Source organism: Physeter macrocephalus, chromosome 15, assembly GCF_002837175.3.
Source record: "Physeter macrocephalus isolate SW-GA chromosome 15, ASM283717v5, whole genome shotgun sequence".
In the NCBI taxonomy this organism is placed as follows: domain Eukaryota; kingdom Metazoa; phylum Chordata; class Mammalia; order Artiodactyla; family Physeteridae; genus Physeter; species Physeter macrocephalus.
In genome coordinates, this window is record NC_041228.1 from 12,488,891 (window position 1) to 12,499,224 (window position 10,334).

The 10,334-nt window shown below is 40.0% G+C and overlaps 1 long non-coding RNA gene across 1 annotated transcript in view; it reads left to right on the forward strand.

Annotated features, from left to right (window-relative positions):
• The first annotated feature begins 1,294 nt into the window (after window positions 1–1,294).
• Window positions 1,295–10,334, forward strand: part of LOC114487896 (uncharacterized) — a 22,437-nt gene continuing 13,397 nt past the window's right edge. The window contains exon 1 of the long non-coding RNA XR_003683435.1: window positions 1,295–1,350. This is a non-coding gene — a long non-coding RNA (uncharacterized lncRNA). The remainder of the gene's footprint in view (window positions 1,351–10,334) is intronic.

Consider the following 10,334-nt stretch of genomic DNA (forward strand, 5'->3'; position numbering starts at 1 on the left):
TAGACTCTTTTCCCCACTACCCTGTATGTTGTGTCAAGTGACTCACAACGGGGGGAAAAAAAATGGCCCAAATCCTTCTTTCCAGGTGTGGCACTCTGCTGAGATGGTAGGATGCTCTTGTTACCTTGATCTTATTCTGATTTTTCATTCTGGTTTTTGCCTTATTTCTCAGCCTGGACACTAGCCTATCAATTTACTTTGTGACATCTTTGACAACATTCCAAGACATTCCCTTTTCAAGTTAACTAGATTTAGACTGAGCTGCTGCCGGGAAGGAACTTTAACGATGAAGAAAACATAGTAGACGTTTAAATCTCTGTATTTCGGACGAGAATGTCGAGTTGCGATTAGGCAGTAAGAAGTGAAGCCAGACCTTTAATTTAAGACTCAGAGGGTTCTGCTCTTTCTGCTCTTTTTTTAGGTAACTCCTTGTTTGTTTGTTTGTTTATATATATATATATATAATATATACAGTCATCTGTGTGTTCTTTGTGTGGAAACAAAGACTGAACAGAATTCCACCTTGAACTTTGTATGAGTTACAATGAACTTCAGCTGAATTAACAAAAAAAATCCAAAATAAGAATGTTTTAAACAAGACCATTTCCCCCCCACCCCCCTCTCTCAGGTAAACTAAATCTAGAGGGAAGGGCTAGTTTAGCAGTTGTGAAAAGTTGTCCGGCAGAGTCAAAGCTTCTTCTAGCTAACCTCTCAAATATCCCTAGGATGTGGCTCTTGTTCTCATGATCAGAGATAGCCTGTACGTCATCTGTGTTCCCAGGTCTCGGGCTGAAGAGGGGAGGAGCATGTCCATATCCCTTTCAGAGACTTATTGGCAGTACCTCTCCACATATGTGTTTATACTTCATTGGCCAGAACTCAGTCATATCACTCCCTAGCTGCACAGGAGTCCTAGAACATATTTTTTAGCTGGACAAAAATTGGCCCAGATAAATGAAGATTTTTAAAGTTTAATTTTCATTGATGATTTTATATATATAATATGTATTTCATATTTATATATTTTTTATGATAAATATATCATAAACATATACCCTGATAAATTTTCTCAGACTAAATATATTTCTGTAAGCAACATCCAAATAATTAAACAGAACATTGTCAGCACCTAAAATGAGAATTCTTTTCATAAAGAAAAGGAGGGAATAGGTACTTCGGGGCAACTGGTAGTCTCTGGCATAAACCCCAAACCACACTGAACCGCAGTAATCTGCTGGATATTTGATGTAAGCAACCATTTTTTCTTCTAACTGAATCACCATCCAGTCAGTGTTTTCATCACAGCATCCCCAGTGGCAAGCTCGGTGACCAGCACGGAAAAGTTGCTCAGTAAGTTAAATGTATGTTGAATCACTGATTGAAAAAATGAACTTCTCAGGCTCCCCCCAAAGCTGAAATATTGAATTAACTAATTTGTACCTGAATTTACAGCGAATGTTTCATAAAATGTTTGAACTTGTACAGGAAGGGAAGGTTGAAAGTTACATCAGATTTGCTAATGGATATTTCCTTGTGGTTACTGCTGAGTAATTGGTTACTAAGTTTCACGCAATACGCATCTTATATGAATTGTCTTGTTTAATTTGCACAGCAAGTTAGGTAGTATTATCCATGTTAAAAACTGAGGCTCAGAGGGATTAAGTCGTTGGTTCAACGTTACCTGATTAGTAACATTTTCCTAAAATTCCTGTTCCTGTGTCACTTTTCTATGTAAAAAATTTAAATCTCTTTCCTTTGCCTTCTTCCTATAAGGACTCTCTCTACAGGTCCATTTCATTTCTCTCTGATCCCCCCAAATACTCTCTTTATTCTGGGTCTTTTAATCAACTCTTTCTAATCTCATTTTACCTTTCCACACAGGCACACAGTATTTCAGTTTGCTGACTGACTTGGCCTTCGGGCCTTAGTTTAGATGTTACTTCCTCTAGGAATTCTGGCCTGTCCCTCTGTGTCAATTTTCTCCCTTTTGTAGTCCCACCTGATGTCACCTCTCATCAGAGCATGTCTCAGCTTTATTGTGATGCTAGCTTTCTTGTTCCATGACCCCTGGGTGATAAGCTTGAGAAGAGGACCATATCACGTCCACTGCTTTATACTCAAGCACAGAATAGTCACTTAGAAGTAACTGTTGGATGATTGAATGAACGAATCAATGAATGAATGAAGTAGTGGAGCCATGGTTTAAAGCCACTTCTAGGCAATCCCAAATCTTAGGTGTCTATCTAACCCTATGATACGCAGCATCACTTTAGAGTCCCTTGTCAGCAAGAGAAAGACCTGTCATCACATATAGAATCCAAGATGGGCTTTATCTTCTCCAGAACAGCACTCACCCATAGAATGTGGCTTTCCTCTATGCTATAAAACACTTTCCTGCACACCGCATCTCTCATCTTGACACGAACGGCCATAAAACGTTTCTTTGTGTAACTTTTACCGTGATGCTGGCTTTCCATTGCATTCCACTTACATGTGTTCCTTTTTGAGGCACCAGAACTCTAATTGGTGAGACCCAATCAGCCCTAGTGGGGTATGTCACCATAGAACACCGATTGCCTCATCACTCCACGCGTTGGCGATCTGGACATTGATGCATGTACTGTGGGGGAAGGTCCAGGACTAGCTCCCGGCGGGGGGATCACTCGTCATCTGAAGCATCTCCATCTTTAGCTCTTTGGATTCTGTGAGCTGCATCGGCTGGGGTTTGATTTGCCGTTAAGGGTAGGTGAACTCAACAAATAAGGATGATTTTCCACTCTTACTGTCTCATTTCCAGTGCAGCCCCGGTCCAGACATGGCAGAAGCCATTTATTGTGTGGGCGCAGAGCTGTGGCTAGGGCAGCCTGAACCGCCTGATATACATGCTCTCTCTGGGCTTTTATAGGGCAGCTGTTTCTCTGAGGATCAAGCTCAGGTATCAGGAGTGTGAATTATGAGTCCTAATCAACTTGGTCATGCTTTGTGGCCTGGGAAAAGCCAGAGTGTTTCCCTTTTATGATTTGAGGGTGCACTTTTTTGCAGCCTGTGGAGCAATTAGCCAATCTTTGAAATGGATACCCTGTAAATGCAGCGTGTCCTTGGAGAACCACCATGACAGGTTACTCTGGGAGGGGACGCCGTGTGGTGGTCCCACAACTGCTTAAGTGCTCGCTAAATGGCCTGCAGGTTAGGGGAAACACTGACTGTAAGAGAAAGAAGATAAAACTTCCAGATAGACGGGAACGTCAACACATCCATAGCTATCCCTCCCCCCACAGGATCATCAAAGTGTTGAAGTTTCCACTGAAGGTTCAAAAGGATCATGCTATTTACTTTATTCTGAAAGTTCACCTATTTCTCTGATTGTAACATTGATTTTGTCAGGGCCCAACATCACGTTTGTGTAAAGGAAGAGAGGATCTCCTGAAATGGTTGAGAAAGACCAGGAATCAAATATCCCCCAAGTTTAAATGAGAATCTGAACCAAGGTGAAGTGGGACCTCTGTCCTTGGTGTGATTATCTCTCCCCTGTACATTTTATAAAAAAGTTATTGAGATGAAATTCATTTAACATAAAATTAACCACTGTAAAGTGAACAATTCATTGCTATTTAGTACATTCACATTGTTGAGCAACCACCATCTCTACCTAGTTGCAAAATGTTTTCATCACTTCCAAATAAAACTCTAAAGCCATCAAGCAGTTCCTCCCCATCTTCCCCTCCCCCCAGCTCCTGGCAACCAACAATCTGCTTTCTGTTTTTTTATGGACTTAACCTATTCTGAATATTTCATACATAAATGGAATCACACAATGTGACCTTTTGTGTCTGACTTCCTCCCTTGTACATATTTAAGGAACCAGTATTAAATTAGATGACTTCATGTCAGGCAAAAAGATAACTTAGTTCCAGAGCTCTGGTTCCAGAAAGCTGCAAATTATCATTTATTTGATATGGGTACTGAAAATATGAAAAAACAAAAATCATTAAAAATGAATTTTTACTGTCCTCAATAAATAGGACCATTATCTACCCAATTTCCAAGCTTCCAACTTAAATATCAGCCTTGATTCCTCCCTTTCCTTATGCATCAACCTTCAATCAACTAGCAATTCTTCTTTCCAAGTACTGAGAGATTCTTTAATGTACTGATGTTTCTCTGATACACTGCCATTTAAAAAAAAAATCCAAGACTCTTATCATTTCCTTTCTGGACCACCAAAAGAGCTTTCTAGATGGTTTCTAACTTCAGTCTTCACTCCCTCTAACCCATTTTCCAAGCAGTAGCTTTTGGGGTACTCTTTATTTTATTATTTTTTTTACCCTATTAAAAACCTTCATAGTTTTTGCTGCCTTCAAAATAAATCTGAACTGTGTAACGTAGCCAGCATATAACTAGATTTAGCCTCTCTGTTGTCAATCTTCCGTCTTCCCTGCTATGTTCCATCTATTCTGAACTCGCTTAAGGTCCTGACTGCAGCCCTTTTTTTGGTCCTCCGTAGGCCTTTGTTTTTACTACTTCCTTTCCTGGAATGCTCCCTTCCTTCACCCTTCTTCGCCTGCATATCCCCTGCGTTTCATTTCAGGACTTAGCTTAGATGCTTCTTCTAGGAAGTTTTCCCTCCACCGCCCACCTCCCCAGCACCTGCAATTTGTCACCCTCCTCAGCTCACATCAGTCCTCTGGAATCAGACTTTTAATTGCTTAGTTTGGTACTTTTCTCTTCCCTAAACTGTACAGCGTTTGAAGACAAGGATCATGGCTCATTTATTATTGATTCCCCAGTGCCTAATGTAAGACCTGGTACTAATTTATTGATGGATCATGGAATATTGGGAAAACTTAACTGACTGGTCCCGAGAGACCAGAGACCAAAGGTTCACTATATAAGGCCATGTCATATTATATTATTTTTGATGAGTTGGATGAAATGATGCCCATCTAGAGTTAAAAGACTAAATGTCAGAAATCCCTTGCTCAGCTGCACTGGAAGAAGCAGTCTGAGTAGTAAAGTTTCTGTCATTGTCTCCATTGAGACTCTTGTCTCCCTGAACCCTGAAATCTGTCCCTATATACAAACAATGATCTTTCCTCCTTGTGAAAAAATTTGTAAGTCTTAAGAGTTGACTTAGTCACATTCTGGACTTGCTTCCTGACCTCAGTTTATGAAATGGAAGAAGAGAACCGAATGCAATAGCCCTGAAGGAAACGTACCCAGTGAAACCAAACTTGAGCCAGAATGGGCTGGCAGTTAAATATGTCTGTGTGTCTGTGTGGTCACTGAATCAACCACTGGTCATTGAGTCGGGGTTTGGAAGACCATCTTACGGGACTGAGGCTGATTGATTTTACTCACCATCCAAGCAGCCTCAAACATTTGCTGGATTTGTTTTCACAATTTTTGCCCCCCATGCAGAATTGGTCACTCCCACATTTGTTCTAACATAGCACATAGTGCAGGCAACCACTATGGCGTTACCAAGGTCTGTAGTTATTTAGGGACATATCTGTCTCTCTTTGAGGATAGGGATTGCTTCTCAAATTCTTCTTTCTATCTCTTGTATGTATCACAGAACCTGTACAGATGAAGTACTTAAATTGATAAATTTAATAGCTCTGAATAGTCAGTTATTTCATAAGAGTGAAGTTGTGTCTGATTCTTTTCTCTAGTACTACTATAGTTTCATAAAACCCTCTCAATTTTTCCTGGTATTATTGATATTATATAAATTACTGAATTCACCTTAATCGAGAAGCATAATAGTGTTACTGATTATTATTACTGTCTTCCAGACTCTGAGAGTTTAATGGTGCTCCTGTATCAGAGATGGTCCTGGGACCAATGGGCATGGTTCTACTTATTAGTATTCTGTGTTCTCAAAACCGCACTAGGGAATATATGTTATTAGGAACAACTCAGTATAAAACACAAATTTATTGTGAAATTATATGTGTCTCATATATCAAATTTTAGTTGAGGCTGATAAAAATGGTTTGAAGTGAAATTAAAGGCTGTCTACCCTAGTAATGACCAGAATGCAGTGTGTCTGGTCTACTTGACCACAGCCAGACCTGGAATCTGTGGGCCTTCTTTGCAGGGGACATTGTCTTGACTCAGTTGTGCCTGTCGGTAAAGACCACTTTTTGGTTTTGGTGATTACATTTTCTTGGAAAAGATAAAGATGCCTCCCAGCTCAGAGTTCCATAGTTGAGACACAAGGAGCTTTATTCTCCTTGTGGGAATCTGAGAATGTCAATGAGAGAACCGCCCAGTCGGTTCAGAGGAAGGGGAAGATCTTCCCACATTCTTTACTCTGACTCAGTTTCCCAGAGGATGTGTCCAGTTTATTTTAGTGAGTCATGAAAAATCCCTAGAGGTATCATACTTTTCTGAGTTTTGTGCTTTTTTGTTCCCCTCCGGAGAAAATTAAGGTGGAGGGTGGAGAAATAGTGATGATGATTTAAAAAGAGGAGAGGGTTCTAAGACAAAAGTGGCAAAAGACTTAGTCATGCAGTCGTGAAACTTTGTAACTCTGTGGCCTTGGGCAAATCATCTAACCTTTACCAGCCTTAGTTTCTTCAGTAAACTCAGAAAAATAGTGTGTGATTTTTTTCTCCTAAAGGCTCAGAATGAGAAATAGGGATGCTGTTTACTAAAAGATGCATTATTCTTATGCATTATTAATAATGTATTTTGTATTTATTTTAAATGATACAATTTTGTAAGATCGCTTGCAAAGAAACTAGTTCACTTCTGCAGTCAGTGTACTTATCTTAATGGCACCATTGAACCTGCGCAGACAGGGAGAACTTTTTAGGGGCTATCAGTTTAGCTGAGCTTCTTGGTTCTGACTTTGATGGGTGGTCTCACTAAAGAAGTGCTTGAGGAGGAGTGTGATGGACTGAATGCTTGGGTCTCCCCCAAATTCATACGTTGAAGTCCTAACTCCCAACGTGATGGTATCAGGGGGTCGATTAGGTCATGAGGGTGGGGCCTCTGTGAATGGATTCGTACCCTTATGAAAGAGACCTCAGAGAGCTCCCAATCTCTTCTGCCATGTGAGGACATAGCAAAAAGAAGGCTATCTGTGAACAAGGCAGCAGGGGCCCTCACCAGACATGAGATCTGCCAGAATCTTCTGGCACATTGATCTTGGATGTTCTCCCTTCCAGAACTATGGGGAAAATTTTCCGTTGTTAATAAGCTACTCAGTCTATGATATTTTGTTATAGCAGCCTGAATGGGCGAAAACAAGGAGCTGGTCCTGCTGTCTTCTACCTCCTTCTTGATTCCAGATGGGCAATTACAAAAAAATACCCATGCCATTTTAATGGGTTTCATCATGTATCTTGTTGTCAATTTTATACAGGCCATGACTTCACTTTTATATTAGTGAGAGAACTCTTTAATTTTGGAAGATAGAGACTCTACGTGTGTCTCTGTGCCTTAGTTTCTTTACTTACCAGATTGGGCCCAAAATTCTCATCCTCCTTACCTTAAAGGGAAGTTGTGATGTCACACAGTAAAGATGCTTTGAGAAATGGGAAGCAGTAATTCAATGTGAATTGTTTCTCCTTTACCTTCTCTTTTGGCATATAGCACTGTGCTGGGCAACTATGAGACATGCAGTAAGTAATCGTTGAATGATTTAAATGATTCAAATTTCAAATGTTAGATTTGAATGGCTATTGTGACTCTACAGATAAACAGTGCTGATTGGTTTATTTATTGCAAAGTTTAGAGAAGGAAAGCTGCATAAGTGCATATGTCTTACCCTTGGATGAGACCAATGCTTTCTCTTAAATTAGTAACAGTCTTCTGGATTACACAGGCTAATGGGCACCATTTTAGTTTCAATAGATATATAGCAGGTTTCTCACCCTGGCACTAGTGACATTTTGGGCTATATACATCTTTGCTGTGGGGCTGTCTTGTAGGTTGCTTAGCAACATCTCTGGCCTCCACCCACTAGATGCCAGTAGCAATTTGCCCAAGTTTTTTTTTTTTTCTTTTTTAACATCTTTATTGGAGTATAACTGTTTTACAATGGTGTGTTAGTTTCTGCTTTACAGCAAAGTGAATCAGTTATACCTATACATATGTTCCCATATCTCCCCCCTCTTGCATCTCCCTCCCTCCCACCCTCCCTATCGCACCCCTCTAGGTGGTCACAAAGCACCGAGCTGATCTCCCTGTGCTATGCGACTGCTTCTCACTAGCTATCTGTTTTACATTTGGTAGTGTGTATATGTCCATGCCACTGTCTCTCTTCGTCACAGCTTACCCTTCCCCCTCCCCATATCCTCAAGTCCATGCGCTAGTAGGTCTGTGTTTTATTCCCATCCTACCCCTAGGCTCTTCGTGACATTTTTTTTCCTTAGATTCCATATATATGTGTTAGCATACGGTATTTGTTTTTCTCCTTCTGACTTACTTCACTCTGTGTGACAGACTCCAGGTCTATCCACCTCGTTACAAATAACTCAGTTTCATTTCTTTTTATGGCTGAGTAATATTCCATTGTATATATGTGCCACATCTTCTATATCCATTCATCTGTTGATGGACACTTAGGATGCTTCCATGTCCTGGCTATTGTAAATAGAGCTGCAATGAACATTTTGGTACATGACTCTTTTTGAATTATGGTTTTCTCAGGGTATATGCCCAGTAGTGGGATTGCGGGGTCATATGGTAGTTCTATTTGTAGTTTTTTAAGGAACCTCCATACTGTTCTCCATAGTGGCTGTATCAATTTACATTCCCGCCAACAGTGCAAGAGTGTTCCCTTTTCTCCACACCCTCTCCAGCATTTATGGTTTCTAGATTTTTTGATGATGGCCATTCTGACCGGTGTGAGATGTCTCTGGACATTGGCAAATCTCTGCTAGGGACACAATTGTTCTTGCTAGGCAATCTTACATAATTCTTTAATTGGAAGAATGAGTAAATGAATGAATGGATAAATGAATGAATGAGTGTAAAGAAAGGAAACAGAAAACAGACTTAGAAGGGTTGTTATACTTCATCAAACTAACAGTCCCTATAGTCTCTGTTTTCCTCATACTCTAACAATAGAAATAGAAAAAATACAGATATGTATGTGTACGTCTGTGTGCATTCTTCACCCAGACACAACATACTTAGTAGAGCTATAATTTTTAGTGTCCCTAATTTCAGGTCTGGGAATATAGGTTGAGATGCTAAAGTAGTAGAGAAATCAGCTGTTGGCTATTTGTTGGTTGATTGAATCACTCATGTAACAACTATCTATGGATCACGTACTAGGTATCAAGGTCTGTATTAGGCATAGTCTAGTGGATTTAAACACATGAATAGCTATCTGTAATATCAGGTAATGCAATAGACACTGCTATAATAGAATTAAGAACATATTGCTATGAGAACACAGACCACCTCTGTCTTAGGGTGTGGGTAGTTTCGGAAGGATTCTCTGAGGAACATGGGAAGTATCTTACAATTAATAATTTGTACAAGTTTTCCCAGCTGTGTGTACCCCTAAACAATCAATCACTTGTTTATGTTATTCTATAAATTTTTAATTGCTGAGCCTTTTCCATCTAGTTAGTTCTCTTTGTGGATAGGAATGAGCTTGGTGTTTTTGAGAAGTGGCAGGAAGGCGGTTTGAAAGGCGTTGTGCTTGGTGTGCCGTATGCTATGGCAATGAACAAAACAACTTGTGGCCTTCCACAACCTAGTAAAGCAAAATTCTATGCTTTTGTCCTTCACTCACTTCATGTACATCCTTAGGTAAGTAACCTTATCTCTCTAAACCTCTGTTTCCCAAGGTGTAAAATTAGGAGGTAGGATGAGATGATTTCAGCGTGTCACCGTTTGACATTCTAGTATTCCACATTATTATATCTCTCACAGCCCTTATATCATTAAGTTCTCAACAAAAGTCAATTGCTGTTTGGTTTAAGGAAATAAAATGGATGGAAAACACATCTTATTAGAGGCTCAGGTTATTTTTTTTTTTTTCCCCACTTTTTTTTTAAACGTCTTTATTGGAGTATAATTGCTTTACAAAGGTGTGTTAGTTTCTACTTTATAACAAAGTGAATCAGTTATACGTATACATATGTTCCCATATCTCTTCCCTCTTGCGTCTGCCTCCTTCCCACCCTCCCTATCCCACCCCTCTAGGTGGTCACAAAGCAGCAAGCTTATCTCCCTGTGCTATGCGGCTGCTTCCCATTAGCTATCTATTTTACATTTGGTAGTGTATATATGTCCGTGCCACTCTCTCACTTTGTCACAGCTTACCCTTCCCCCTCCCCATATCCTCAAGTCCATTCTCTAGTAGATCT